At 40.0% G+C, this 16,851-nt stretch overlaps 1 protein-coding gene across 9 annotated transcripts in view; it reads right to left on the reverse strand.

The window, feature by feature from the left end:
* LOC131692479 (uncharacterized) overlaps positions 1 to 16,851 on the reverse strand; it is a 534,648-nt gene that overhangs the window by 283,954 nt on the left and 233,843 nt on the right. The gene's annotated exons all lie outside the window — the stretch shown is intronic.

The raw sequence follows: 16,851 nt of genomic DNA on the forward strand, positions 1-16,851 counted from the left end.
GGACTGCATCGAAATTACTGCCAAGTACAACAGCTGAAAGCGCCTGCGTCGAAGCCGGCGTCCTTCCATTTCGGTGGAAGAACGCCCTGGTGGCCCTACAGCAAGCGCAAGAGGTTCTCGAGCGCACGTCAAGAGATGACGACTAGGGTGTCCCAAAATTCTTCAGCAGTACTACGCCCCTATGTTCGGCTCAACTATTTGAAGTGTTTCCTATACTTTTACAATTTTGTAAATACCCAGTTTTGAAAAAACTGAAAAACACTGAGTTTTACTGGCTCTGCCGCTCTTATAATCTCAAATTTGTAAAAACTAACTAATCAAACTTCTCAATTTGGAACAACAGAAAAAAAGCTGAAAAAAATCTAAAACACTTTAGGAGCACTTCGACAGGCATGAATTTGAAATTTTATCCAAAATCGACCCATATTTCAAAAAATTAAAATTCGCCTCCAGTAGGGACCGCTTTGGCAAATTCACTCCGAACAAGAAAGTGGTCCTAATACCCTAACCTTTCATTAAAGAAGCGAGCCAGTTGACTTTTTAAACATGATGTTATTTTGAGACACTCTGATGATGACTCGGCAACGATGAGAATAGCCGGAGAGGTGTACACCGAATTCGCCGGATCCCCATCACCACCCCTACCCCAATTGCACCAGGTATGGCCTCGACCATGGAACGCCAGATCCCCCCAGATCGACACAAGCCTGACCCTGACGATCCGCACTGGAGGTGTCCTTGTCGCCTGTTCAGCCTACAATCAACTAGTTGAGCAGCGATTCTCGAATCATGCGGAACCAGGACAATAGTAAAACACATCCTCTCCAACTGCTTCGAGTTCCAGGACATGCAAACAAGACACGATATCCTGCCCTCAATTCGCGACGTCCTGGCCAGCGAATCCGTAAAGGAAGAAATCGTCCTAAACTAACACGCCCATCCCCCTCAACATCCCCACGGGATAGAGAGGCTGCCCGGAGAAGCTTAGCAACGGGACTCAATGGAATCCCACGTGGCATTTTCACTCACTCGATTAATCACAAAGTGCAGCCTACCTAAGCTAAGCTAACCTAAAGCATAATGTTATTTTTCTGTTTTCCTCCTATAAGTGATAAGGTGTACCGGAGTGTTATTTGATTGCTCGAGGAGCGGTAACGTGTGTTTCGTCCGCATAACGCAATACCACTTCGGGGGCGTAACACCCTCAATAACCACTACAACACTTAGCTGAGTTCCAGTTGTTGGACTCGTACCATACCTTCCCGGTTAAATGGCAAGAAACACTTGTTTAGACACTCTTTCTTGTACATCCCGTCGGTTTTTGTTCCAGGAGTGACGTATTAAGCACTTGTGCCGCATTTTTAAATTTTCGGCCAATTTCGATATTTTTTCTTGCAATCTGTGAATAGAGAGTTGACGGAAGTATCGTTGTCAATGCCGATGCAACATGAATTGATATTTCACCTTGTATTCATTTTGAAATAATGGATGTTCGGTTGGTGATATTGTTCCGCCAAAACTTTCTTTGCCATCTTGAAATCCATCGGGCCTCTTTTCTAGCCCGCGTTCTTTTGGTCAAACAAATTTTTATTCCCGGGAACGCCCCTTTTCATAATAAATCTTTTTGAAACATATATGTACAACGTTAATTGTTGAGAACATATTTTCCTCTAGTCCATTGAAAACCCAACGGCATTTATGTTTGTACTGCCTTTAGAGTACTTTAATGCAAAACGAATCCACTTTTTCAGGTTTTCAATACATTTTATGAAAACAAATGTGTGAGATCGATCGAAGCAACCATTGACGGAGCACGCAGGAAGTTTGGGTTCCCGTCAAAATTTTAAGTTTTCTCGCATTTTAATCGTGGTTTTAAAGAATTATGAAGAGTTTTGATTGTTCCGGATGTAACTAGAAGAATTGTTCCATTCCGGTTTCGTTGCAGTAGGGTTTACTTCTTGGTGTGGAACCAAGCAGGAAGTGCGCCTTCAATTCGACTATACAACTGGAAAGGAAGGCTGCTAGTACAGCTGATGGAGCAACACAATGGAGGCACGTATCAACGGAGGCAGTATCAACGTTACAATTTGAATACTGGTGAGATTGTTTCAAACATTCTTTATTTAGGAATCAATTTTTTTTTTTCGTTTTCACGTGGAGGATTGCCCACAGTTTAGCAAATACTTCCTGCCTTTTCTTGAAATGTGAATAGAAAAGGGAAGTGGGCAAATTCGGGCCGCTGGCCGGTTCGGACTTCAGCTGTTTCGCGGCTATGGTGCTGCTGTTAAGGGCGTGTGTATCATTTCCATGCCTGTCATGTGGCTTTGTTGACCTCATCTGATCTACCAGAGTTATTAAATGAATTATTATGATTGCAAAGAGCTAGAGGATTGCGATAATAACAGCTCGTACTGTTTGTGGGTAATGATATAATATTGCCCAGTTTATAACGGTGTGAACATGTTATCGTGATACGAGATTCAATAGAGCACTTATCAGTTTGTTAGTTTGAAATAGTTTTATTGTTTTGAATTGGAAATATGAGTTTGTAAGGACACCCACTATCGATGCATATGAAGAACTGATAGACTTTTCCAAATTAGTGATCTCTATTGAGGTTTGCAGAATTCTTAAACATCAGCTTGATAACTTCGCTGATTGTGGTATGGCAGGAGCCGCGTATGTGTAAATCCAGGGAAGTGCTCGGTCTTCGATTTGGCACGGGGGACATTCTGGCAGGGTTCTGCATGCTGGACCCACAAAGATTTTTCATAACTTACCAAAATCTGGGTAGCGGATGAGTTTTGTCAAGCACGTTCAAGAGAGAGGTAATGGAAGTTCCCCTTTCGAATGTCCTGGATTTTTACTCATGTCATGCTTTCGTGAGAGCAAACATATCGATTGGCGGATTTCGATATTTTCTCAAAATTGGTAGCATGTTTAGTATATCCATATTCACAATGTAACATCTTCTCTCTGAAACGTTCATACTATTCAATAAACTACACGGGGCCAATGAATATGTCTTTAAGATGGGTGAATCACGAAACATCCGAATTAAGGGGTTACACATGATGAGGTAGGCCAAAAAATCGATTTTTTTATTCTTCTATCGTAAAGTTCAGGTTCCTAAGAATGTTATCCCAAATGTTTATAGACGCAGTAGTTATAGCGTTTTTCATTTTGCTCCCTTACGGAGGCGTGGCTTATTCCTGCAACTTTAAACGCTAGTATCTAGAAATCATGTTTTCCCAAAAACTTCTTTGCGGTGACTACGATTGCCGATGAAGTTTTCAACCAATCTCAAAAACGTTAAGCTTATTCGTAATTTAACTACCGTGTCCTTGAACGATCCTTTTTTTCTCGTCAAAATTTTCATACTAATGTTATGAATTTTTTAATAACTTTTTTCAAGTGAATTTCTTTTGGAAAATCTCACCAAGGAGTTCAAGGACACCACAGGTGCATATACTCTAACTTCGACAATTATTAAGATTGTTTTTTGTTTTCAAATGGATTTAGCAAATTGGACATTGTATTACGCTAGACGTATAACAAGTATAACAAGTTCAAAGGGTCCGGGGTCGGACGGGCTTAACCATCGTTCATCAAAATTTCACCAATTATAGAGGAATTTCAATCTTGAGCTGCCTCTCTAAAATCTATTAGATGTTATCTACCTCGCATAAAAACACATCATCACTTCGGACCAGCATGGTTTTGTAAGAAGACCCCCCACTACTACTAACCTGATGAGCTACGCTGTGGAAAAGCTAAGGCGGACTGGACAGTCGGACTGGCTGACTAATTGGATCTCCTCGTATCTTGCGAACCGGTGTGATTTGGAACTACACTATCAAAACTTCTATCGGATCATTTCTACATTACATCGGGTGTTCCTCAGGGGAGTCATCTTCGACTTCTTCTTTTTGTACTCTTCGTGAACGACCCGTGGCAGTGTACAGTTGTCGTCTAAAGTCGTATATGCAGATGATTTGAAAATGTACCGTGTTATAACAACTATGGTGAACTGTGGGTTATGGATTGGTGTGACAGAAACGGCACGAGTTTGAACATTCAGAAAAGCAGCATCATCACATTCGCACGAGTACAATCGTGCATCGTTTTCGAATACTTGATGTGTTCTGCTCCTGTAGAACGAGTCGTATCCGTCAATGATCTAGGTATCACTCTCGACTGTAAACTACGGTTTACCGCACATGTTTCTTCTGTCGTAGCTAAATCCTACGCTGTATCTGGACTCATCAAGCGCAACACTCGTGATTTCACTGATGTTTACTGTCTAAAATCGCTATACATCGCACTGGTACGCAGTATTCTGGAATATGGAGTTACCGTTTGGGTTCCATATCACACCGTCCACATTAATCGTCTTGAACGGGTACAGAAGAATTTATTTATTTATTTATTTATTTCGTCAATCGATGTAGACTACAGATTTTCTTAATTACCAATGTGTATATTTCGTGAATTTAGTATAAATGAAGCAATTTCGGCTTTTACAGAATCATCCTCTTACGCGTTTGAATTTCTTTTGTGTATAAAATATTGTTTTAGTATCAGTTTAGACATTGTAAAATCAATTGAGTCGCAATAGTGATTATAAATAGACATCATTCGATTTATGGGGCTATATTTTGCATAGTTTGTGCGAAAAGGAGTTATTGAAAATATACTTCGATTTCGTAGCTGTCGTGAAGGTGTCTAAAAGTTCAATTTGGATAAAATTTCAGCTGAATCGATACGATGCGAAACGATATTATTAATGAACGAGAGCATTCGCGACGCTCCTTTAATGTTTGAATATTGATAAGCAAGCAGCGTGCTTCATAAGATGGCAGAGGGAATGCTGTCCATCCTAATTTACGAAGGGCAAATAATAAAAACTGTTTTTGTACCGATTCTATTCGTTCTTCATGTCTGCTTGAAAAAGGGCACCAAATAATATTGCAATATTCCAATATCGACCTAACATATGCAATATATAATGTTTTTATTGTATAAGGATCTTCAAAATGATAGCGTTTTATAAAACTGAGCATGTTGTTAGCTTTGTGTATATTTGTGTTATAATGATCAGTAAAATTTAACTTTGAATCTAATATAACACCTAAATCCCGAATTCTTTCACATTTTACTACAGTCTCATTTCCTAAGGTAATCTCAACATTCGGTGTTTGTCGTTTTCGACTAAAGGTTATTGAATTACACTTTTTCACGTTCAGTTGTAAGAGGCTTTTTTGACACCACATGTGGAAAATTTGTATTTCGCTTAGAAATGTATTAATATCTTCTTATCTCCAAATAAAGTTTCATATGAGAGGCTGAGAGCAAGAGTGGGTTAAAAATTCGCTGCGAGCAAAAGCGGTATACGTTTTATTTAGAGCAAAACCGGTTTAAGTACCAGTCAGAGCAGAAATGGGATAAAAAAACCTTAGCGCAAAAGTGGGTTAAAAAGATATACCACTTTTGCCCTAAGAGGATATATATATTCCATTTTTATTCTAAGAATGTTTTCAAAAATGATTTATTACCAATCAGGGAAAACCATCATCAATATGGGTATCATTTGAAAGGAGGTGGTTAGTAGATATGGGAAATCGATAATTACGCCATTTTGAATTCCAAGATGGCGACTTCCGGTTACCACAAAATAGTGAGAACCACCATCAATATGGGTGTCATTTGAAAGGGGATGGTGAGCAGACATCGAAAATTGACCATTACCGCCATTTTGAAATCCAAGATGGCGACTTCCGGTTACCACAAAATAGTGAGAACCACCATCAATATGGGTATCATTTGAAAGGAGGTGGTTAGTAGATATGGGAAATCGATAATTACGCCATTTTGAATTCCAAGATGGCGACTTCCGGTTACCACAAAATAGTGAGAACCACCATCAATATGGGTGTCATTTGAAAGGAGGTGGTTAGTAGATATGGGAAATCGATAATTATGCCATTTTGAATTCCAAGATGGCGACTTCCGGTTACCACAAAATAGTGAGAACCATTATCAATATGGGTGTCATTTGAAAGGGGATGGTGAGCAGACATCGAAAATTGACCATTACCGCCATTTTGAAATCCAAGATGGCGACTACCGGTTATCACAAAATAGTGAGAACCACCATCAATATGGGTATCATTTGAAAGGAGGTGGTTAGTAGATATGGGAAATCGATAATTACGCCATTTTGAATTCCAAGATGGCGACTTCCGGTTACCACAAAATAGTGAGAACCATTATCAATATGGGTATCATTGGAAAGGAGGTGGTTAGTAGATATGGGAAATCGATAATTACGCCATTTTGAATTCCAAGATGGCGACTTCCGGTTACCACAAAATAGTGAGAACCACCATCAATATGGGTGTCATTTGAAAGGAGGTGGTTAGTAGATATGGGAAATCGATAATTACGCCATTTTGAATTCCAAAATGGCGACTTCCGGTTACCACAAAATAGTGAGAACCATTATCAATATGGGTGTCATTTGAAAGGGGATGGTGAGCAGACATCGAAAATTGACCATTACCGCCATTTTGAATTCCAAGATGGCGACTTCCGGTTACCACAAAATAGTGAGAACCACCATCAATATGGGTATCATTGGAAAGGAGGTGGTTAGTAGATATGGGAAATCGATAATTACGCCATTTTGAATTCCAAGATGGCGACTTCCGGTTACCACAAAATAGTGAGAACCACCATCAATATGGGTGTCATTTGAAAGGAGGTGGTTAGTAGATATGGAAAATCGATAATTACGCCATTTTGAATTCCAAAATGGCGACTTCCGGTTACCACAAAATAGTGAGAACCATTATCAATATGGGTGTCATTTGAAAGGGGATGGTGAGCAGACATCGAAAATTGACCACCACCGCCATTTTGAAATCCAACATGGCGACTTCCGGTTACCACAAAATAATGAGAACCACCATCAATATGAGTGTCATTTGAAAGGGGATGGTGAGCAGACACCGAAAATTGACCACCACCGCCATTTTGAAATCCAAGATGGCGACTTCCGGTTAGAGGTGTGCGCCGCCGCGCCGCGCCGCCGCCGCCGATGATTTTGACACGCCGCCGATTTCAGGAAAAAATGGTCAGCGCGCCGATTGCCTTTTTTGTGCTGCGCCGCCGATCATATTTAAACTCGCGCCGAGTCCATATTTGACCTGAATGTGTATTGAGTGAAAGAATTTTGGTTTATTTTGCGATAATCTTTTTGGTTGTAATAGTTTTGTGTGATTCTTACCATTACCAATCTTGAGGCAGGATATTGTAGTCCATATGGAAACAAAGCTGCTTTCGAACCGCACGGCAATTCAGCAAGAAATTAAACTGTCACCGTGTCTGCGAGCGGTTTGCTTATGAACTGTGAATTTATATAGTGTTCCGCTGTTTAAAGACTGGACAAGCGAATATCAGCCGAATAGGTCGGTAAAAGGTATTAAGATATTCAGAAGTTAAGCAATATACTTGTTCTAAGCATTTCTTGTTTTACTAATCAATCAATCGATATGATAATAAAATAGCCTGGACAATACTTTTGCTGACTTCCTACCCGCATAGTCACCCGGATCGCAGCAATCAACCGTCAGTCTGTGGAAACCATAATACTCCCTACTGTCGAGTTCTCAGTAGTTAAAGACACAAGTTACTCAGTGCAAGAAAATATTCGGCTCATGCGGAATTAGATAGCATATCGAACGAATTATGTCACTTTTTCATGGTTAGAAACAGTTAAAACCTAATGAACCGACATATAAGCCAGTACAATTGTTTCTACAAAATCTGTGTAAATATTTAAATAAAAATACATTGCAAATTACCATCGCACGCGTGAATCACCATTCTACTCAAATTTGCACGCAAGCAAAGCTCGTATAGCGTCATGCCTTCGATATAGTAATTCAAGCCGTACGACTTTTAACTATTAACCTTGGTCTGGTAGTTCAGAGGGTAAGGCGTTGGTGTCGTATAAGCCACCCGTCGTATAAGCCAGCCCCCGCCAGGAAGGATTCTTAGTAGTCAGTAGCCTCGTAACACTAGCCATGCAGTAGCACTGCACATTCCTAAAACCTGGCTGCAAAGTCTGCCGAAATGAAACTTGGAACGAAAAACTAGTGCTAGACATACTTCTGTCAACATAATGGAAGGTTACAACTGGTTCTCTCTAGAAAAATCCGCATTTCAATTTTCTTATCCTTTGCTTCTCTTTTCCTTTAATTCACCGAAAAAGTCTACAAAATCGATACAGTAGAACTTTGCCGCAATCGAAACTACCATACCATATTGGCCTATTGTTCGAAAGTGATTCGATGTTTAACCTGTATTGGAAGCCGCACCATTTTGTAATTTTATCATGCTAAGGATTTTTTCCAACGATATACGTGGGCAAAATATTGAGTGCGGTGTATCAAACGATCAGAGTGGCCCAGAAAACGTCCCGTTGATTTCTATTTCAATATTTCAGCAAAAAACATTATTGGTTATCCGCAGAATCTCGTGCTCGTGATTTTCTATTGAGAGTGGAGACCTTCTTTAGCGGTGGGGATACAGTTGACTGCTTGTCTGCTGTATCTTTGGGATTATTTGCTTCTCTCATGTCTGACGTCCAGGTCTTCATAGTTAAAGCTGTATTGGTGCCGATGGTCGGATGTTGTATCTTGCTTCTTGCACTTGCGCGTGAGCAACGTCGCCTTTTTATCCTCACCGATAGTGCAAACAGTTGATTTTGGGGTGCTGGATGCTGGTTAGTAGTTGTCATTATGTCCTGAACAACTGTTACAAATTTGGGAACCGTTTGTAGGTATTTGTATAGAGATCACTGTTCAAATAGGTATATCGTCGATGAGTCGGCAATTCGCTGAGATGCATTCTCGTTTGTATATGTATCTTTGTATTGCGCAAGGATTGTTCACGATGTGGCGTCTGATGTTAATACTTGCGCGTAGGAATTTGCATGTTATGGGGACAAAGCGTGGTTTATTTAATAGTTCTGTGATTTTTAGTTGAATAATCGATCCGCATTCTCAGCATAAAGAAATTTCTTCAAGTAACAGGTTAATATATTCTATTTCACCTCACTCGGTTGTATAGGTCTGGCTCAGGCAGAAGTAGAAATCAGACTGAAGACCAGGTATTGTTATTTTATCTCAGAGGAACATTTATTAAAATGAATGGCATAAAACTTTGCATGCTTTCTGAAACTGTGTTAGCATCGATATTCGTAACAGTTGGCATTGCAAGTATTAGGAGCGGTTGTTGAAATTTATCTTTAGTAATCGCAATTTTGGATATTTACTTTTATTTTTTTCCATTTTCTCAAATAAAATTAATTCCCGGTTAAAAAAACAGTGTTATGCTTAAAGCTGATGACACCGCTACGTCATCAATATTTGGTTTAATTTTGACACACGCAGACACAATAGTCAACATAGCAAGATGATTGAGCAAATTACTACTTTCCATCCATATAAAAAAATATCCCACGCCGCTTTGCGCCGCCGCCGCCGCCGATGATTTTAGCAAACGGCGTCACGCCGATACGCCGCCGCCGCCGGCCCAAATCACACCTACGCCGCCGATTACGACATTTTTCATCGGCGCACACCTCTACTTCCGGTTACTACAAAATAGTGAGAGCCACGATCAATATGGGTGTCATTTGAAAAAGGATGATCAGCAGACACCGAAAATTGATCATTACCGCCATTTTGAAATCCAAGATGGCGACTTCCGGTTACCACAAAATAGTGAGAACCACCATCAATATGGGTATCATTTGAAAGGAGGTGGTTAGTAGATATGGGAAATCGATAATTACGCCATTTTGAATTCCAAGATGGCGACTTCCGGTTACCACAAAATAGTGAGAACCATTATCAATATGGGTGTCATTTGAAAGGGGATGGTGAGCAGACATCGAAAATTGACCATTACCGCCATTTTGAAATCCAAGATGGCGACTTCCGGTTACCACAAAATAGTGAGAACCACCATCAATATGGGTATCATTTGAAAGGAGGTGGTTAGTAGATATGGGAAATCGATAATTACGCCATTTTGGCGTATTGGCGACTTCCGGTTACCACAAAATAGTGAGAACCACCATCAATATGGGTGTCATTTGAAAGGAGGTGGTTAGTAGATATGGGAAATCGATAATTACGCCATTTTGAATTCCAAAATGGCGACTTCCGGTTACCACAAAATAGTGAGAACCATTATCAATATGGGTGTCATTTGAAAGGGGATGGTGAGCAGACATCGAAAATTGACCACCACCGCCATTTTGAAAATGAAAGTAGACATCGGAAATCGACAATTAGGCTATTTTGAAATCCAATATGGTCACTTCCGGTTACCAGAAAATAGTGAGAACCATCATAAACATGGGTAACGTTTGAAAGGGGGTGTTTAGTAGTAGCCGTTTTAGATCCGATTTTCTTTCACTGCAAACATTACATTGCAACAACACGGTTTTATGCCTAAATGATCGACAACGACCAACCTGCTCTCGTTTACAACATATGTACTCGATGGATTTACTGACGGATTTCGAACTGATGCTATTCACATGGATCGGTTCGGCCTTCGACAAAATCAACCATGATGTCGCAATAGCGAAGCTGCACAAACTCGGTATTCATGGACAACTTCTGCGTTGGTTCCTCGATGGAAGGCAATTCCAAATCAGCATTAAGGACTGTCTATCTGCACCATTCTTCACTACATCCGGCATCTCAATAGGTAGCCATCTCTGTCCATTAATTTTCCTCCTCTACTTTAATGACATCAATATTAAATTACAAGGACCCCGCCTTTCTTTCGCCCATGATATGAAAATCTTTCGACAAATACGGGATAAAACCGATTCCGAGTTTCTTCAGAGTGAACTGGAGAGCTTTAGTACGTGGTATGACCTAAACAGAATGGTTTTACATCCGAGTAAATGCTCAATCGTTACGTTCACTCGGAAACGCTATCCGATTCAGTTTAACTACCATTTATTCGACTCGAGCACTCCAAGACACTCTCACGTCAAAGGTGGTGGAGTCATCATGGAGGCAGCACCACACACTTCATACTTCGTGGATGAGGCATGAAGACAATAAAGATAAAACAACCCAATGCAAGAGCATGGGAGGTATGAGCCTAGAAGCGCAAGAGCATGGGAGGTATGAGCCTAGAAGCGACCGGGCCCACTATATGTTGGATACTGTCAACGTCTGTACATCAAGATACGGATGCCACCCCCTGGATAAGAATGATCGACCCGCGCGAAATTAAAATTTTGTGATTTGTTTCTCGCATCAATAAAAATATTATATATGCAATTCCATATTAATTTTAGTGGTTTTAAAATAGGTTATATGAGGACAAAAGCGAAAAAATGCTAATTTTCAATAAAATTGCTTTTGGTTCACTTCAATCCATTTTTGGGTTTATTAATATTCCTTGGATCTTCAAATTTTAAAGGTGTATGAAATGACACCCATACTGATGGTGGTTCTCACTATTTTGTGGTAACCGGAAGTCGCCATCTTGGAATTCAAAATAACGGTAATGGTCAATTTTCGGTGTCTGCTGATCATCCTCTTTCAAATAACACCCATATTAATGGTGGTTCTCACTATTTTGTGGTAACCGGAAGTCGCCATCTTGGATTTCAAAATGGCGGTGAAGGTCAATTTTCGATGTCTGCTCACCATCCTCTTTCAAAGGACACCCATATTGATGGTGGTTCTCACTATTTTGTGGTAACCGGAAGTCGCCATCTTGGATTTCAAAATGGCGGTGAAAGTCAATTTTCGATGTCTGTCCCTTTCAAATGACACCCATATTGATGGTGGTTCTCACTATTTTGTGGTAACCGGAAGTCGCTATTTTGGATTTCAAAATGGCGGTGAAAGTCAATTTTCGATGTTTGCTCACCATTCCCTTTCAAATGACACCCATATTGATGGTGGTTCTCACTATTTTGTGGTAACCGGATGTCGCCATCTTGGATTTCAAAATGGCGGTGAAAGTCAATTTTCGGTGTCTGCTCACCATTCCCTTTCAAATGACACCCATATTGATGGTGGTTCTCACTATTTTGTGGTAACCGGAAGTCGCTATCTTGGATTTCAAAATGGCGGTGAAAGTCAATTTTCGATGTCTGCTCACCATTCCCTTTCAAATGACACCCATATTGATGGTGGTTCTCACTTTTTTGTGGTAACCGGAAGTCGCCATCTTAGATTTCAAAATGGCGGTGGTGGTCAATTTTCGGTGTCTGCTCACCATCCCCTTTCAAATGACACCCATATTGATGGTGGTTCTCACTATTTTGTGGTAACCGGAAGTCGCCATCTTGGATTTCAAAATGGCGGAAATGGTCAATTTTCGGTGTCTGTTGATCATCCTCTTTCAAATGACACCCATATTGATGGTGGTTCTCACTATTTTGTGGTAACCGGAAGTCGCTATCTTGGATTTCAAAATGGCGGTGAAAGTCAATTTTCGATGTCTGCTCACCATTCCCTTTCAAATGACACCCATATTGATGGTGGTTCTCACTTTTTTGTGGTAACCGGAAGTCGCCATCTTAGATTTCAAAATGGCGGTGGTGGTCAATTTTCGGTGTCTGCTCACCATCCCCTTTCAAATGACACCCATATTGATGGTGGTTCTCACTATTTTGTGGTAACCGGAAGTCGCCATCTTGGATTTCAAAATGGCGGAAATGGTCAATTTTCGGTGTCTGTTGATCATCCTCTTTCAAATGACACCCATATTGATGGTGGTTCTCACTATTTTATGGTAACCGGAAGTCGCCATCTTGGATTTCAAAATGGCGGTGAAAGTCAATTTTTGATGTCTGCTCACCATTCCCTTTTAAATGACACCCATATTGATGGTGGTTCTCACTATTTTGTGGTAACCGGAAGTCGCCATCTTGGATTTCAAAATGGCGGTGGTGATCAATTTTCGGTGTCTGCTCACCATCCCCTTTCAAATGACACCCATATTGATGGTGGTTCTCACTATTTTGTGGTAACCGGAAGTCGCCATCTTGGATTTCAAAATGGCGGAAATGGTCAATTTTCGGTGTCTGTTGATCATCTCTTTCAAATGACACCCATATTGATGGTGGTTCTCACTATTTTATGGTAACCGGAAGTCGCCATCTTGGATTTCAAAATGGCGGTGAAAGTCAATTTTCGATGTCTGCTCACCATTCCCTTTCAAATGACACCCATATTGATGGTGGTTCTCACTATTTTGTGGTAACCGGAAGTCGCCATCTTGGATTTCAAAATGGCGGTGAAGGTCAATTTTCGATGTCTGCTCACCATCCTCTTTCAAATGACACCCATATTGATGGTGGTTCTCACTATTTTGTGGTAACCGGAAGTCGCCATCTTGGATTTCAAAATGGCGGTGAAAGTCAATTTTCGATGTCTGTTCCTTTCAAATGACACCCATATTGATGGTGGTTCTCACTATTTTGTGGTAACCGGAAGTCGCTATCTTGGATTTCAAAATGGCGGTGGTGGTCAATTTTCGATGTCTGCTCACCATTCCCTTTCAAATGACACCCATATTGATGGTGGTTCTCACTATTTTGTGGTAACCGGAAGTCGCTATCTTGGATTTCAAAATGGCGGTGAAAGTCAATTTTCGATGTCTGCTCACCATTCCCTTTCAAATGACATCCATATTGATGGTGGTTCTCACTATTTTGTGGTAACCGGAAGTCACCATCTTGGATTTCAAAATGGCGGTGAAAGTCAATTTTCGATGTCTGCTCACCATTCCCTTTCAAATGACACCCATATTGATGGTGTTCTCACTATTTTGTGGTAACCGGAAGTCGCCATCTTGGAATTCAAAATGGCGGTAATGGTCAATTTTCGGTGTCTGTTGATCATCCTCTTTCAAATGACACCCATATTGATGGTGGTTCTCACTATTTTATGGTAACCGGAAGTCGCCATCTTGGATTTCAAAATGGCGGTGGTGGTCAATTTTCGGTGTCTGCTCACCATCTCCTTTTAAATGACACCCATATTGATGGTGGTTCTCACTATTTTGTGGTAACCGGAAGTCGCCATCTTGGATTTCAAAATGGCGGAAATGGTCAATTTTCGGTGTCTGTTGATCATCCTCTTTCAAATGACACCCATATTGATGGTGGTTCTCACTATTTTATGGTAACCGGAAGTCGCCATCTTGGATTTCAAAATGGCGGTGGTGGTCAATTTTCGGTGTCTGCTCACCATCCCCTTTCAAATGACACCCATATTGATGGTGGTTCTCACTACTTTGTGGGAACCGGAAGTCGCCATGTTGGATTTCAAAATGGCGGCAATCGTCAATTTCCGATGCCTATTGACCTATACGGATCCTATATTACACGATTTCTAAGGCATCGAAAAATTTAATAAAATTTCATTTCCCACAAATCCGAATAAGAAAATTCTGATTCTTTTCTTAGCGCAAAAATGGGTTAATATTCTATACCAGTCTTGCCCTGAAAATTTTGTCGAACCATTTTTGCGCGAATTAATATTTGATCCACTTTTGCCTGAGGTGTGATGACTATACCATTTCTGATCTAACAGAATATTTTAACCCACTTTTGCTCTGAACAAAATTTTAACCCACTCTTACTCTCAGCCTCTCATATCGTCCGCATAAATTAGTACTTTCAGTTTTTTGAGAATGAAGGAGATATCGTTCACGTATAAAATAAACAATAGAGGACCTAAATGAGAGCCTTGTGGAACTCCTGAGGTGACTTTAATTGGATTAGATTGCTTTCCTTTAAATTTAATTATTTGCTGACGTTCGGAGTGATATGATTCTAACCATGTAAGTAGCCCAGGCTCAATGCCGATCTTTGTCAATTTATAAAGTAACATTGGGATGTCAATGAGATCAAATGCTTTACTAAAGTCTGTATAAAGTGTCTCCACGTAGTTTGCATTATCCATTGCAATCAGTGTATAATTAATAAATTCTAGTAAGTTTGTTGAGGTCGAACGACCTTTGAGAAGCCATGCTGGAGGTTGGAAATTCTGTTTTTTATTTGAAGAAATATTTTTTCGTTAATGATTGATTCGAAAAGTTTCGGAATACAGGAGATTATGGCTATCCCACGATAGTTACGTACGTCAGATTTTTTGCCAAATTTATATATAGGCACTAAAAAGATTTTTTCCATATTTTAGGGAACTGTCCAGATTGCAAAGACATATTAAACAGCCAGAACAATGGGGCAGTTAACTCGGTTGCTAGGTTTTTCATAAATAATGGTGGAATTCATCAGGGCCAGAACCTTTTGATACATCTAAATGTTTTAGAGAATTGAAAATGTCTTCTACTATGACATGATTGAGACTAATATCCAGAGGAAAATCGGGAAGAAAAGCGAAGTAATCGCGATCACGGTTTTGTTCAGAAAAAGTCGTATATATTTCTTGGAAGAATGTTGCAAATAGGTTGCAGATTTCTTCCAAGCTATCACGTACGTTGTCATCCAAGTGCATTGTTGATTGGAAATTGTCTGATTTTAATTTAGTTTTGACGTAGTTGAAAAAATTCTTTGGACAAGATTTGATCTGCTGTTCCGTTTTTGAGTTATAATCCGCAAGTGCAGAATCTATGGCCATATTTATTTTATCGCAAATGTCGAAATATTTTTCCAAGTGCTCATTATTTTGGTTTTTCTTATATAGCTTATGGGCTTTTTGCTTCCTATTTTTCGAACTCATAATTTGTCTATTATACCAAACGGGATGCTTCGAGTTGCCGTGTCGTCTTTTTTCTTAATAGGCACTTCTTCATGAATTATCTTGAAAATACTTTTGTAAAATACGTCCACAGCGGTTACAATATTTCCTTCATTTCTAAGGCTGATTTGCCAGTCGACACTACTTAGCTTCCGCCTGATATTGTCATAATTGGCTTTATGGTATTCAAAGACTTCTTCAAAGTCACAATCGCTGGGTTTTTGAATTTCATGGATGAATAAGGAAAATTCAATAGCAGTATGAAATGCTTCATTTTTCCACAAAGGAGTTAGAGATTCAGATACACAGAAGTCTTCCTGAATGTTTGTAAATAAAAGATCGAGATAGCAATTCTGTCGATTTTTTACGTGATTTATTTGATTTAGTCCTATGCTAGCAGTTTTGTCGAAAATATACTGCAATGTTTCGTTTTCTCCCACGACTGGGATTAAAATATGTTCGTTTTCAGAGTCCGGAATAAAATCTGCGTTGCGTTGGTTAAAGTCTCCGTAAATGTGAACTTTAACCTCGGCTGGGAGTTCCGATAAAATTTGTTCACCAATTTGGAAAAAAGCTTCGTACGATGTTATATTAGCATGCTCTGGTGGGAAATATACAGAGGCAAAAACATGCATTTCGCCGGCAATGTTTGATTTAACCCACACATGTTCAAATTCCTTAAACTTCGCTGTGAATAGAATTTCTGAATTAAATTGCGCCGAAACACCCATAAGAACTCCCCCGCCAGACTTCTTTTGAGATTCGTGAAGATTTCGGTCGTCTCTGAATACGTTAAAACCACTGCCGAAAATTTCTTCATTAGGTGTGCCCTTCGTAGGCTACCCTGGCAAAATCGATTACTACTACCTCCATAAGAAGATTGCCACGCTTTCATCAATCAACCTACGCTGCGAAATAGGCTATTTTTTGTAACGACCCGTCATCTTCGAATTGCTTACAGATAACATAGATTCCCTTGCGCTTTTAGCAAAGTTTGATTTCAACGTTCCAGGATTCTTTCCGGAAAAATAAT

Source organism: Topomyia yanbarensis, chromosome 3 (assembly GCF_030247195.1).
Source record: "Topomyia yanbarensis strain Yona2022 chromosome 3, ASM3024719v1, whole genome shotgun sequence".
In the NCBI taxonomy this organism is placed as follows: Eukaryota; Metazoa; Arthropoda; class Insecta; order Diptera; family Culicidae; genus Topomyia; species Topomyia yanbarensis.